At 38.2% G+C, this 16,127-nt stretch overlaps 1 protein-coding gene across 13 annotated transcripts in view; it reads right to left on the minus strand.

Annotated features, from left to right (window-relative positions):
- The window catches only part of R3HDM1 (R3H domain containing 1), a 202,263-nt gene that overhangs the window by 136,196 nt on the left and 49,940 nt on the right, over nt 1-16,127 (minus strand). Inside the window, exon 1 of one of the 13 annotated variants that reach the window (XM_019454667.2) lies at nt 11,945-12,123. The exons of the other annotated variants lie outside the window; for them this stretch is intronic. The gene's annotated coding sequence lies outside the window, so the exon portion shown is untranslated. Of the gene's footprint in view, nt 1-11,944; nt 12,124-16,127 lie in introns of those variants that run through there. 13 annotated transcript variants of the gene reach the window in all.

Raw genomic sequence — 16,127 nt, forward strand, 5'->3', positions numbered from 1 at the left:
CCTGCCATTCCTTTCGAGCCTGTCAAGTTTCAGCAGATAGGTCTGCCACTAGTCTTACAGGTCTCCCTTTGTAGGTTAGAGCCTGTTTATCCCTAGCTGCCTTCAGAATTTTCTCTTTATCCTTGTATTTTGCCAGTTTCACTATGATAGTTCGTGCAGAAGATCGATTCAACTTACGTCTGAAGGGAGTTCTCTGTGCATCTTGGATTTCAATGCCTTTTTCCTTCCCCAGATCAGGGAAGGTCTCAGCTATTATTTCTTCAAGTACACCTTCAGCCCCTTTCTCTCTCTCTTCCTCTTCTGGAATTCCTATGATACAAACATTGTTACATTTGATTGCATCACTTAGTTCTCTAATTCTCCCCTCATACTCCTGGATTTTGTTATCTTTTTCTCAGCTTCCTCTTTTTCCATAATCTTATCTTCTAATTCACCTATTCTCTCCTCTGCCTCTTGAATCGAAGCTGTGGTCGCCTCCATTTTATTTTGCACCTCATTTATAGCATTTTTTAGCTCCTCTTGACTGTTTCTTGGTCCCTTGATATCTGTAGAAATAGATTCTCTGCTGTCCTCTATACTTTTTTAAGCCCAGTGATTAATTTTATGACTATTATTCTAAATTCTTGTTCCATTATATTGCTTAAATCGATTTTGATCAATTTGTTAGCCGTCGCTACTTCCTGGAGTTTCTTTTGAGGAGAATTCTTCCGTTTTGTCATTTTGGGTAGTCCCTGGGGTGGCTCCAAACTGCAGGGCACTTCCCCTGTGCTGTCCGGAGTAACTTGTGTTGGTGGGCGGGGCCGCACTTAGAGCTGATGTCTGTCCCCAGCTCACCGCTGGGGCCACAGTCAGACTGGTGTGTACCTTATTGTCCCCTCTCCCAGGGGCAGGACTCACTGTGGAGTGGTGTGGTCCCTGTCTGGGCTACTTGCACACTGCCAGGCTTGTGGTGCTGCTTTGATGAGATGTGGCCAAGGGCGAATTAGCTGGGGTGGATCTGCAAGGTGCACAGGGGTGGGAGGGGCAGGCTTAGCTCGCTTTGCCATTGGTGGTCCCCTGTGGAAGGAGTCCTGCAGCACCGGGAGGGAGGCAGGTAGTCCATTGGAGGGATGGATCCACAGAAGCACAGCACTGGGTGTTTGCGAGGTGCAAGCAAGTTCAGTGATGGGAACTGGTTCCCTTTGGGATTTCGGCTGGGGAATAGGAGAGGGAGATGGCACTGGCCAGTGCCTTTGTTCCCCACTGAGCTGAGCTGTCTTCCGGGGCTCAACACCTCTCCCTCCCAGTGTCCTCTCGCCCTCACCGCTCTCCGAGCAGAGCTGTTTACTTTTAACATTCTAGATGTTAAGTCCCGCTGGCTGTGGAACTCACGCAGTCCGGCTCCTCTGCTTTTGCAAGCGAGACTCGGGGTCGGGGGCTCTGCCTTGCTGGACGGGCTGCCCCTCCACTGCCCCGGCTCCTTCCTGCCAGTCTGTGTAGCGCACACTGCCCCTCTGCCCTTCCTACCCTCCTCCGTGGGACTCTTGTCTACGCTTGGCTCTGGAGAGTCCGTTCTGCTCATCTTCTGGCGGTTTTCTGGGTTATTTAGGCAGATGTGGGTGGAATCTAAGCGATCAGCAGGACACGGTGATCCCAGTGTCCTCCTACGCCGCCATCTTCCAATCTCTATTTGGACAACTTACTTTTAGAGAAGAAGTGATACAGAGAATTAAGGTGCTACATGAACATGTTGCATTCTGAGCGGAGAAATGGAGAAGACAGGAAAAAGAAGCCCATTTAATGGAAACAGAGTACATAAACTGAGGTTGAAGAAAACAAAAAAATATATGTAGAGGTGGTAAGGGCATGAGACAATTTGTGATCTTAAATGAAGTTTAAATTCTTCATATCTTACAGCCTAACACTTCTAGATCTACACACTAAGGAAATGCATACACTTACATAAGTAGCCATGTACAAAAACACCCACTGAATTGTTTCATTTAAAAGCAAAGAATAGGGGCGCCTGGGTGGCTCAGTCGGTTGAGCGTCCAACTTGGGCTCAGGTCATGATCTCGCGGTCTTTGAGTTCAAGCCCCACATCAGGCTCTGTGCTAACAGCTCAGAGCCTAGAGCCTACTTCAGATTCTGTCTCTCTCTCTCTCTCAGTCTCTCTCTGCCCCTCCCCTATTCATGCTCTCTGTCTCTCTCTCCGTGTCCAAAATAAATAAACAAAAAAATTAAAAAAAATTTTAAAAGCAAAGAATGGGAAAAACCAAATGTGTGCCAATAGACAAACTGATTTTTAAAAGCATATGAATTGTAGTACACTCCTACTGCACAATATGATCAACAATTAAAATGAAGTAAATAAAGCTCTATCAACATAAGTCTCTAAGAATGAATGTTACAACGTTTAGTGAAAAAGCAGGATGATCTCTACAATACAATGCAACTTATGTAAAAATTTAAAAATCACACAAGCATTGATGGCAAAGGTACACATTTATTTCAAGTTACTAATTGTCTCTGGGGAGGGAAAGGAAAAAAGGTTTTAGGTGAGACAGAAAAGGGACTTCGATCATGTCTTTATGATTCTAGTTCTTAAAAAAAAATCTGTAGAAAATACAACAAAAGGTTAGCATTGCTAATTTTGAGAAGTCCTCAATGTTTGCTATAATGCTCCTTTTTTTGGTCTTGACATTTTTCATTAAAACATGTTGTAAAAACAAACAGGAGAATACCATCAAAGGGTGGATATATTTAAAGTCAAGATTAGAAGTTTACTCTTCATCTCATGAGGGAAAGAAAGCCTGAATAATAGAGGAACTCATTTTAAGAGAAGCCACAGAGAACCATTTCAGTTACAATTGTAGATGGACTCTGTTCTAGCATGTAAAATGTTGTATAAATTGTGGTGGGAAGTGACTAGAGCATAGACAAAAGATTGAGAGATGAAGGCTGAAAATGAGAAAAAGATTTCATTCATTGATTCTCATCTTTTGATTAGACACTATGTGCAAAGCGCTCTGATTGATAAGGATATAGCAGTGAACTTGGCAGACATGCTTATGTGCTACTGCAGGGACAAAGTCAATAAGATAATTACTGATTGTGATATATACTTTAAAATTAGTATTAACAGCAAGCTCTTAAATACCTATTATTATTTACAAAGCAGTATTCCCAAAGCTTTCAATGTATTAATTAATTAATTTAACTCTCATAACGCTATCAGATTGGTGCTCTTATTATCCCAATTTTACAAGTGAGGAAACTGAAGCTGAGAAAGAATAATCGGCTTGTCCAAGGTTATAAGACTTGTAAGTGGCAGAGTTAGAAATTTCAAATCAGATAGTCTGGTTCCAGAGGCCTTGCTATTAGACATTACCTATATATACTACCTCTAGAAATGAAGAAATTACTATAACAGAAAGTAACTACTTGGGGGAAGTCAACTAGATACAGAGATGGTCCGAAAAAAGATTAGGGCTGTGATAGCTGGAATAGTCAGGACACAATGAAGATGTAGGTGGTGCTTGCTACCCAAACACAGGCAAAAAATAAGGGGAAAAAAAGGATTTGGTGCAGAACAATTTCAGTTATGCATGCAGTAAGTTTAGGGTGCCTTTGGGACATTTAGGTGGAGAAATCTAACAGGAAGTTGGTTGACCTGGAGCTAAGGAGAGGAGGCAGGGCTGATGCTATTTGAGTAGAATCATTGTATAGATGGAGGCTTTGAATTATCATTATAGATGAAGATGCTAAGAATCCATCAAGCAGGGTAAGAAGTGGACTTGGGAATCCCTAGGGAACAACAAACCCTAGAGAGAGGAGCAGGGAGGCAGAGTAAACAAAAAGTCTACCAGATTTGGGGGCACCTGGGTGGCTCATTTGGTTAAGCGTCCAACCTCAGCTCAGGTCATGATCTCACGATTTGTGGGATTGAGTCCTGCGTCGGGCTCTGTGATGGCATGAGCCTGCTTAGGATTCTCTCTCTCTCTCTCTCTCTCTCTCTCTGCCTCTCCTCCCACATGCTGTCAGAATAAATAAACTAAAAAAAAAAAAAAAATTCTACCAGATTTGGCAACAAAGTTAGCAAAAGACACAAAATTAGTACAACACTGTCAGGATGGAGAGTGCATAGGCCAAAGAGTAGCTAGGAAAGAAGGGAGGGGGAGAAGCTGGAGGTTTAAGAGGAAAATAAAGGTTAAGAATGAGAAGGAAAATCTAAAGTGGAAAGAAATGAAGACATGGAGCCAGAAGCACAAGTAGAGGGATAAACCCTGAAAGTATTCACTGTCCTCAGAACCTGAATGGAATGGGACAGGAAACTGAGGGAATTCATATCTAATAAACCCTTTTTCTAATTTAAAGAACATTACTTGTTAGAAGTCAGGAAGTTGGGATGGCTGTGGGAGCTGGGCAGAAGAGTGGGTGAGGACAAATACTGGAGTGAGTCCCTAACGGGAGGCTCATTTTAAGGCTAACACCAATATCCAGAACTGTTTGGGCACAGTTCTTGGGGAGACTACAAGACTGGCGGGTTTCTATAATTCTGTAACTGAGGTCAGTGTAAAGGGAGTGATTTTTGAAAAATTAAAAAAATTTTGTTTTAATGTTTACTTATTTTTGAGAGACAGACAGAGAGAGAGAGAGAGAGAGCGCGAGCGAGAGAGCATGGGGGTTGGGCAGAGAGAAAGAGACACAGAATCTGAAGCAGGCTCCAGGCTCTGAGCTGTGTGCCCAGAGCCCTTCATGGGGCTCAAACTCAGGAACAGTGAGATTGTGATCTGACCTGAAGTCAGATGCTTAACCAACTGAGCCACCCAGGTGTCCTGTGATTTAAACAAGATAGCTCAGGTGCACCCTGGCTACAGTCCAGGCTAAATGTCCTTTCTCAGCCATTCCAACTCTAACTTTGCAGCACTGTGTGGCACAGTGCTTAAGAAGCCTAATAATGCCAAATCAAAACACAGAAAGTTAGAAATTAGGAAAGCTGGCATACTAAAATAACTCTACACATATCTTTACATAGCAGGGGTCCTAGTTTGAGCCAAAGCAGAAGCTGAAGAGAACGTTTTCATTAGTGAACCAAAGCAGCAGAGAAGTGGGAGACAAACAGCTTACAGTGCCCCGGTGATGAAGCCCAGCACAGAAGATTCTAGGGAATATGGTACCTTGAAGACTAATGTTGGATGCTCTAAGAGATGGAATCTTGGGCAGGGACATGAGCAAATTTACAGCAAGCACCAGCAAAAGTGGCAGTGGGCCAGAGGAGGGCAAAATTTGAAGAGTATAAAAGGGCTATTCATGAGCTCCCAGGAGCTACCTTGGAGAATCATGGGGTAACCTGGTGAGATTCTAAAGGCATTTAGACATTAGGAGAGGAAGGCAAGAGACAATGCAATAAAGTGAGGGCCATTAATGTAACTCTATACCTGAAGGCTTTATTAACTTACTAGCAAGGATAAAATGTATTTTGCCTGAATTCTAAACCTATCACACAGTCCAGGATTAAACTGGGAGCTCCCTACTTATGTGTTTTGTTAAATGTAGGATCGAAACAGATCAGGTTGTAATAACCTCTCTTGGCACATAAAATCTCTTCTAAAGACTACAGAGAAAAAAAGACTGGTCTTACCATCTGATCATACTTTGGGAAATAAACAACATTTAAAGGTTTAGATTCCTGAAAACTGGGCACAGATAATGAGGATGAGATAGTTCTGATAGTTTATGCTAATGAGGTGACTCCTGGTAGGCCCCAAAGTAGTTTATGCTAATGAATGACCCAGGATGAGGACAGGTCACAACAGAAAGACTAGCCAACCAGGTTATTAGCAAGTTGGGATTTTGAGCTATGTGATATCATATGACCTCTTAGAAGGGAAGAATGGGGTTGGAGTTTGAGTTTAACTGCATGACCAATGGTTCAATCTGTCATGCCTATGTAACGCCAACTGCAATGAAAACTCTGAATGCTGAAGCTTGCGTGAGCTTCTGCATATTGTCACATATCACTGTACGGGAGGATAACACATCCTAACTCCACAGAGAGGGGGCAAGGGAAGCTTTGCATCTGGGACCCTCCTAGATCTTGTGTTATGTGTCTTTCCTTTGTTTGGCACAGACTGTCTCCTTTACAATAAAACTAATTTTAAGTACAGCACTTTCCTGAGTTCTGTAAAATGTTATAGTCAATTATTAATCCCGAGGGGGTAACAGGAACCTTCAAATTTGTAGCCAGCTGGTCAGAAGTGAGGGTGGCCTGGTGTCTGAAGTGAGAGTAGATTTGGGGGGGATCGTGCCCTTAATCTGTGAAGTTAGGCCTAACTCTGGGTTAGCTGGTATTAGAAGTCACCGCCATTACCAACCTTTTGCAATGTCTAGTCCCATTTACTACATTCCTTACTAATGTATTTTGTGCTGGGTTCATAGCATATTTGTAGTTTATAGTTCATGAATAAAAGTGAACATCATCTTGAGCACAAGCCCAGTTTATCTTTATTCAATCATTCTTAATGCCATCACTGAGAAGGTATATACTTTACATAGACTATGGCAAGTGCTAGGGTATACTGTAAGAAACCTTTAGTCTTTGTGGTATTGTAGCTGAACTCTGATGTGGTGTTCCCTTTACTCCTTCAAAATGCTATTTTACTTGATTTTTTTTTCTCTGTATCACTAATATAACTAATTTACCTCCATGTACTTTTTACCCCTGACTAGCATTTGTTATCATAGGATCACAGTGAAACTTCTTTGAAGGCCTTTAAAGTATTAAACTCTGTCATCAAAGAGTCTTAGTAAAACACATGCTGGGCTTCTGGCACGTTTTTCTAATCCACCCAAAGGTTCTTCAACGGTTTAATGTATTTTGTCCACATGTGAAACTTCATATAGTTTCTAGCATTTGAATCAGCAGGTCTAACATAACCCATTTCTTTCTTAATGACAAAAATATTTCCTTTATAGGATTTTAATTTAGGTTACAATTGGCAGACATTCTGCTTTATAACCACTAATGTGCCACCCTTCGCTTCTTGAATTGCCAACCACATTCTTTCTAACAAAGGATCACAAGCCTCTTTCAAGAAAGCACCTAGGGATTATGTTGGGGAGGGGGTGGCAGAAGGAAGCTCAAAAATCTTTTTTCTTTTGGTCAAAGAGCATTTCATGCTAAGTAAAAATAGCTTAAAAACAGCTGGAGGTAGAACAGGTGTTGTCTTTCAGTTGCCCTCATCCACCTTCATACTCTACAAAAGGATGTGTACAACAAAGTGCAAACACTTTTACAGCTTGAGGATGCTATGAGGCATGAGTGAACACTGCTGAGACCTTCATTGTCTCCAGAATCCAACACTATACACTGAACTAGGAGAATGAGCAGATAAAACTTCTCTTCAAAACACCTAAGGTTCTGTCCAATTTAATTGGTTCAAACGCCTATGGCTTTGCACAAAGTGAAGAAATTTAGAGTCTAATAAATTTCAGATCTGATTTTTTAATGACTTTCATTATTTCCTAGCTATGTCTACCACGCTGAATTGTTTTAGTAGTTATTAATTCTTAATACATTTCTTGCTTTCTTTACAACTGTCTCATTGGAAGCTCAGTGGGGGCATGCAGTCCTCAATTATTTTGGTGTTCATTTTCTACCTATGAAAAGAAGCTCTCTCTCTGGTGATCCCATATAACAGTCTGGCATTAGGTGTGCTTGGTAATCAGTCACTGCATATGTTCAAACTACTTTATAAAACTACATATGTTTTTATGGAAGTACCTGATGTTAAAGGAGGAAAACATACACCCTCCTAAGCATTTGAAAATAAAGGGAAAAAGAGAAAATGTTAAATCCACAGAATAGACTGAGTAAATTTATAGACACCATAAAGCAGCAATTCTTAATTATTTTTAACCATGAAAGGATCTTCTTGAAAATCCCATTAAATCTAAGGATCTTTTCTGCAGAAATGCAGCACTCATACACGTGTATGTTCACAGACATTTTTGCTTGTGGTTTTCAGGATTTCTTGGTTCTCAGAAGCATATACGTGAATCCTAGTTAGCAACTCTTGTTTTGTATTTTAAATGTAACATTTTTATATGCATGTTGTACATAAAGTATGAAATATGTATATATATATATATATATACATACATACATACACACACACACACGCGCTCACGCACACACACACACACTTCCCCTCCCCCCCAAACCTGCTTTGGTCAAGTGAGGTGAGGTTACATCAAGATACATCAACTGGGCTTCATGCTTTCCCCTAGTTACTAAAGCACATGTGTGGAATTCTATGGCTTAGAGGAACTTAGTCTGAAAAATTAAAAACCACTGTATTAATTCCATTAAAGATAATCTGTATCAGGCAGAAAAAAAGTTGGTCAGCCAGAAAGGTGTGATGAGAAGGTTTACAGAGACAATGACTTTTTGGTCCTATTTCACCACCACCCCATGGCCCACGGGACCAGGAGTCTGATTATACAGCAGAGACAATTATACAGTAGGGCAGGAATCAAAGAATGTATAAACAACAAGTGCAACGTAATTTCATAGGAGGGATATATGTGAAAACGACATTTAACTCTGCTCTGAAAAGATTTTCATCTTACATATCTTTCTTGGCTTCTTAAACATATATAACTTGTTAACTGTGAATTTCATTTTCTTCCCTGATAGTTCTATGCTAGTTATCACAAAACTACAGTGCTATTTTAAGATACACAATGCCTTCATCAAATTGCTTTTTTAATTTGCTTTACAAAACAAAGTAAACACAATATGATGACAGTTGCTAGGTTTGTGACTATGTAAACTTAGGTAAACGTTAAGTGAATTTCTGTTCTTCAGAATATTAAAAAAAATTTTTTTAATGTTTATTTGAGAGAGAGATACAGAGAGAGAAAGACAGAGACCAAACATGAGTGGGGGAGGGGGAGAGACAGAGGGAGACACAGAATCCGAAGCAGGCTCTGAGCTGTCAGCACAGCCCAAGATCAAGATGGGGCCCGAACCCACAATCTGTGAGATCATGAACTGAGCTGAAGTCTGATGTTTAAATGAGTCACCGAGGTGCCCCCCGAATATTTAAAAATTTTTTAAATGTTTATTTATTTTTGAGAGAGAGAGAGACAAAGCATGAGTGGGGGAGGGGCAGAGAAAGAGAGGGAGACATAGAATATGAAACAGGCTCCAGGCTCTGAGGTGTCGGCACAGAACCTAACATGAGGCTTCAACTCGGGAACACTGAGATCATGACTGAGGCCGAAGTCAGATGCTTAACCAACTGAGCCACCTAGGCACCCCACCACCCAGATTATTTTAAATAACCGAGACATGAGATATAAAAAAAATTGAGGAAAACATCAAATCTTTAAAACACACATGGGACCTCTCTGTACTATTTTCGCTGCTTCCTGTAAATCTATAATTATGTCAAAGTAAAAAGTTAAAAAAATGAAAAAAAAATCCCAACATATGTCCAATTTAACACATATGGAAAATGCAGAATGGTATCAAAAGCCATACAGGTATAAAAAAAATACAAGTTTATCATAACCTGAAACACAGCTATGAAGTGAAATGTTATCTTATTTTAAAAAGTAAAAATTTTAAGTCTGCTTTCCAAAAATCTTGAAAAATTAAAAGAAAAACCACTTAAGAGAAAAAGAATTCCCTTTGACAGTGTAAATGTGTATCTTTGGAAGACAAAACATTTTAAATGATAATTTCAACATGTGATCATTTCAATCTACGTATTATAAGGCCTAAAACATAAGTTTCTAAAAATTAAAACAAATTGAGCAAATGGTAAAATCTGTTTACTTAAAATACATTTAATTATTTACCCATTAATATCTTTGAGAAAGCAAAGAGTTTAATTCAACTAATTAAATTCCAACTAGTAACTGCCATGAATTAACCAAAAAATAAAAAATAAAGTCAAGTGCAGATCTGGTTCCACTGAAAACTGAAAAACTGTTTGACAATGAAAATTTGAAGTGTATGTGTGTGAATAAAGCTTGGACAGGAAAGACAGAAAGACCTGAGGATAGGATGGAAAAATGAGCAAAATGTGGAGAGAGAAAGGGGAGGGAGGCAAAAAGACAAGAGAGCAGGGCAGTCAGGGAGACCAGGAGAAACACAAATAGGGTCAGAGAGGCAGGGAGAAGGCAAGGCACAGAAGAGTAAAAGGAAGGTAAGAGAGGAGGAAGGAAGGGGTAGGGGACAGGATAGATAGAAAGATACTGGAAGGGGCACGTTGAGAACCTGAGACAAAGGGAGAGGGAAAGACGGACAGAGAGACCAACAGAAAGGGAGAAGGGATAGACAGAGAAAGACAGAGAGGGAGATACACAGACAGGGAGAAGGAGACAAAAACAGAGAGGGAGACACCAGGGAAAGGGAGAGTCAGATGAATGGAAAAGGAAAGAGAGAGGCAGAGAGACTGAGTCAGAGGGAGAGAGACCCGGAGACACCAGACAGAGATGGACAGAAATGGTAAGAGACAGAGACAAAGTGGAAGAGACCAACAGGCTGGGGGAAGGAAAGAGGAAGAAAAGAAGAGACAAACATTCAGAAAGTCACACACTCACACACACACACACACACGTGGGGTGGCAGGGGGAGACAGAGAGATGCAACCAGAAACCTAAAGAAAAAAAATAATAAAGAGGTAAGATATGAAAGAAAAGTGGAATGTAACAAAAGATGGATAAAAGCAGTTGTAGGCAAGAATTCAGAGTATGTGCTATTTAATTTTTTTTCTACTTTTCAACATAAAACTTAAAAGAAACCCTGAAGCTTAAAAGAGAAAATGATGAAATTCTCCTGACATTAGGTTGAAATAATGTATCTGATAAAAGACCCTAATTTTAATAACAGCTATTAATATTTTCAACATACTAATTACTGACACAGTTGGGAATGAGAAAGAAACCAAAGAAAGAAAAGTAATGATATTCAGCACTGGATAATAAGCCATTTAGTGATTTTCCTTCTGTTTCCTCTTAAAAGAGAAGAATTATTTCTCAAGATTAAAATAATTTTCATACTATGGGGGTGCTGAAAATATCACAGCAATTCTATCCATATACTGGTAAAATGTGGCTAATTTCAGGTTGAAAGCAAGCCAAACTCTGAAAAACCTTTCAAACGTTCCAGTTTTACACACTAATAGACATATTTTAGTAATTCAGTATCACCTATGTGATGAGATCCTGTTTCAAAGAATCATAAAATACCAAGGTAAATGTCAAGATCTTTTAGACAGTATGATGAAAAATAAGATCACTCTTAAAAATTACAGTTTTATTAGCATTTGCTTTTGCAATGATACGATTATGCTAATCACAGCAATGACTAGATCTAGATTTTGCTCTGTTATTAGTACTTTAAAAATTATTCTACCTCTTCCCTCCAAAAAGGGTACAAAAAATTAACATCAGCTCTGAAAGTTAAGGTTCTTAGTTTCTTAATTTCCAAAAGAGTCTCATCTACACTGCATTTGTTCCACAATGAAATTTTTAAGATTCAACAAGCCATACAGCATGTCTATTTAAGATGAACCTGAAAGAGAAATCATTTCTCCAACTGACAATTTGTTCTGCTATACACTAATAACAAGAAGCACACAGGTAAAGTGTTCAATCAATACAGTACAAAGAGTTACCACAAATTTTAGGGGTAGGGGAGGAGAAACTTGTATGACAGCTAAGAAGTAAATGATTCCTATAACTCACTCTATCAACCTACACAAATCTATCTTTGCAAAAATAAGCAAAAATCATTTTAAGACATGCTCTCATTTTGGACATGGTAATAAGGATTTTATCACACATGCCTCTAGCAAAATTATGGTACTAAGTGAACATGAAAAATTCTTCATATATTTGATTACCTTTTGTACACATTTAGCAAATAAATGAAGAGTCACATACATACCTTCATTGTATTGGTGTTTGCTTCATCATACAGAGTGAATGAAGATATACTTTCCATAGTATCTGTAAACTGACGCTCTGCATTGCTCCTCTACAGAGCTCACCGCACACACAGCCAGCTGATTAGCCAGGCATTGGGAGAGCACTGCTAGTGCAGTCTAAAGCACTTGCCGAGGACTCAGAGACAATAGAAAGTCAACAGCTGTATGTTGTGATGTCAGTAACACTCTAGCCAGTCACCACCCAGAGTATCTGAAATGCATCAGAAGCTATATTGAGCTCTTCATTAGCAATTCAGAAGCAATGATGCAAAAGCCCATGAAACTGTGAATGTGCAAAGACTGTCAGGATTTTTGAGATTTCTCGCTCTGAAAATTTTTTGCAGATTCCTGACCTCACAGATGAAACAAGTTTAGATAACCGTATTTGTTTCCCTAAAAACAAAATGTAAAGAATCTATGCATAGTTAATATATCAGCTTTTTAATAACTCTCTTTGACACTTTTAGTATCACTAACACAAAGTGTATAAAATACAATCTGCCTACAAAAGCTGACATCCCATGATAGTTTTACATTTTCAAGCTGACTTAATTGTCACAAAGAAAATGCATTAAGAGCATAATTCCTTATTTGTTCATTTGTTTTTGCTAAAATTGAAATGAGCTTGCTTATTCTGGCAAGAGCATTACTTCTTCACACCAACAGATGGAGACAGCAAAGAACAGAGATCAGAGAACAATCCTGCCTTGTGTCAGATGCTTGCTGTCTAGATGAGCTCAAGTGGCAGACTTACAAGAAAAGGAATCAACTGAAACCAAATAAAAAAAAAAATCTTAACAGTCAATAACTAGGAGCAGACACACAAAATAAAATGAAGAAAACATAAAAGCAATTGTATCTGCTGGTTAAAACATCAAATAAGTAGACAAGTGTGTTTTTAAAATTCTAACCACTTATTTCTATGATTCATACCCAGTATGAAGCACATGGCTGTTTTCCATCCTATGCAATATACAGGAATCTTGTAAAGATCCTATGAGACAAGGCTCATTACCTTTACAATCGGAAGAAAAACTGCATACCAAAAGGTTAAAAGTCTTCAAGAGGTGATATGCCCTACAGCCTAAGAGATCAGCAGTGCACTATTTATCAGCTTAGCAAACAGCAAAATAAAAGTCACTGACTTTTTAACTTGAAAATGTTATTGCTTTTTCAAAAATAGGCTCTATTTCAGCCCTATAAATAGACTTAATAATAGATTTAAGTCCACAAAACCTTCCCTGACTATTCAAATGACAAAGGTGATAAAAGCAGCTAATTTATCAGTGATTCTTGACTGAGAAGTTTCATGTTAATTTACTAAAAGTTTCTCAAAATACCTATTTCCCCAGTGCACAATTCTTACCATGACTTTTCAACTTGAAAATAGGGATAACATCCTCCTTTAGGGTTATTGTCATAAGGTTTAATTAAATTAATATTTACACACTGCTTACTACCTGGCATACTACATTTCCCATATTTTTCTGATAATGGCAGCAAATAAAAGTGTATTAACTTTAATCTTAGGTGATCATTACTGAAACACTCAATATATGTTATATATTACATATTTTTATAATGTAACTGCACATATGTGCTAATTGGTCAGGAAACACTTAAGTCATAAAGTAGTTTCACTTTGGGGGAGGAAATCTCAGGTTTAGCATTGTTAAAAATGCTACATGGCATCTAAATGTAAGTAATAAGACAACTGGAGCCTTGTTAAGACAGGACACAGAAAAGTATTCAAGGAGTGAACTTCATGGTTCACAAAATGAAAGGAATCCATCCCATGAGGGACATAATCCCTTTGTGTTTATATTATCCACCTTTGCAATTTATCAGGACCAATGAGAGCAAACAAGGCAACAACTTAGGCCACATTAATGTTGGGCCATTTGTAAGTAATATATGATAGAAACTTATTATAGCATCTAATTGATTAGTTTATGCTGACTACTGTCCAGTTAACAGTAAGACAGGCAATCATAATGTCACTTCATTTCTGAGCTTTAGTTTCCTGAACTATAACACGAGGTGTGGACTAGGTAAGAGTGCTCCTGAGGTCTGTTCCAATTGTAAAATTCTATTAATTATTTCATAAATCAAAGAAACATTTTACTAAAGATGTATAATATAAATAGAAGTGTCTTAACCAAGCCAAGATTCAGGAATTTTGTACTTTTGTTGTTTACTGACAATTATTGGAAATAAGTGTTTTTACTACAGGGGCTCTTCTGGCTAAAAAAGAAAAATAGATCACAGGAAATGAATTTCTTTTCATGTTGCTGTGGTTTCATTTTCAGTAAAAGTAGCAGAATCTTAAGAAAATGAGGAAATTTCCAGGGTTCAAATATCTAGGTCATCTTGTGGTCACCTGGGCTATCACAGAATACGACTTGGAAAGGCTAGCTTACTCAGCACAAGGAGTGTGTTGGAGAGTGGAGAGGTGTAGAAACCCACATTCTTTAGCATGGAATAGTGGAAAGAACCCTCCCTTAGTAGGAAAATGTCTTTTGCATCTTATTTTTTTAATACTTCAAAGTGAGGTATTTTTACTTCAAATTACAGAGTTTTCAAAAGAAACTGTGCTATATTTGTTAATAGGTTATAGCCTTATGATAGTCTCCCTGCCTCCCTTTTGTAACATTGTGAAAATATATATAATCCTAATAAATGTACTGTCACAGTTTAGAAGATGTGTCAAATTCCATATAAAAAAAGAAGTAACAGTAGATTAAGACTTTACCTCAAAAAGAAAAAAGGGAGGAAGAATGCTGGAAAAGGTTATACCAGAAAATTTAAAGATAGTATGATGAATGTCCAAATAGATTTCTGGCTTTACTGGTTCTTAATATTTTGCCACATTTTCTTGCTCCTATCTCTCTGGCTCATGTATTTTTATCATACCCCCAAATTATAATGTTGATAAAATTTTATCTCATGTACTAACCGTACAGTTGACTCCCCCCACCCCGCCCTGTTGTTTGTGAATATCCTCCATAGCTTTTTGGAAAATCCAGAATTCATCAGTGCCTGGGTGGCTTAGGCGGTTGAGTGTCTGACTCTTGATTTCGGGTCAGGTCATGACCCACCCAGGGTTGTGGGATCGAGCCCCACATTGGGCTCAGCAATGAGCATGGAACCTGCTTGAGATTCTCTGTCCCTCTCCCCTATGCTCTCTCTCTAAATTAAAAAAAAAAAAAAAATTGTTTTTTAATCTTAAAAAGAAAATCCAGAATCTAATCAAATATAACACTTATATTTGTTATCACATGCCTCTAGTCTTACATAATTTTGCTTATTTTTTTTCCTAATACTGATATATGAAGGGTTCAAGTTGGCTGTCTTGTAGAGTGATTCACAGTGTAAATTTGTCTGATTGTTTCCTCACGATTAGATTCAGATGAAATATTTTCAGAGGAATATTGCATAGGTGTTTTTTGTTTTTCTGGTTTTTTGGTTTGTTTGTTTTGTCCCCTATTACATCAGGAGGAATATAATGTTAGCTTGTCCTGTTACTGGTGATGTTAAATTTGGTCACTTAGTTAAGGTAGAGTCTGCAGGTTGTAAACATACCTTTCCTCTTTATAATTAAAGATTATCAGAAATTGAAGAATAACTTGCTCAGTCAGTAGCAGTCTTTCATCCAATAGGATTTTGTCATATATTCTTGATCTTTATAAGAATCTGTTATTACATTACTGGTTGCAAATACTGATTTTATACTTTTAAGAAAATATTAACTTTATAAAAGATTAGTTACCCCTAAGATGTCTCTTGTTTATGGTAATCATTTGCTCTTCCTCTTCAGAATGTTTTAGGAAGTATGTAAGAGAATTAGGCTTAAATGTTTTCACCTTTAAAGGTCAAGTATTTAAAAAGGCATGTAAGAGCTAAGGCAACAAAAAGTTAAAGTTTATCAGGAATGTCAGTGATTAGATCTAGACAATTAAATTTCTGTTATTAGTCCCATAGTTGCCCTAGTTCCTATAATTCAGTTGGGAATTAGGTTTTTACCTTCTAACTACAGTTAAACAAGATGTTAGTAGAGTCACTGTGCTTCAGTCTTTGCAGAGGATGTTGAGCATTCTAAGAAGTACAGTATGAAACTTGAGCTGCAAGCAAAAAATTAAATTC

This window comes from Panthera pardus, unplaced genomic scaffold, assembly GCF_024362965.1.
Source record: "Panthera pardus isolate Hobbes unplaced genomic scaffold, ASM2436296v1 HiC_scaffold_10, whole genome shotgun sequence".
Classification (NCBI taxonomy): domain Eukaryota; kingdom Metazoa; phylum Chordata; class Mammalia; order Carnivora; family Felidae; genus Panthera; species Panthera pardus.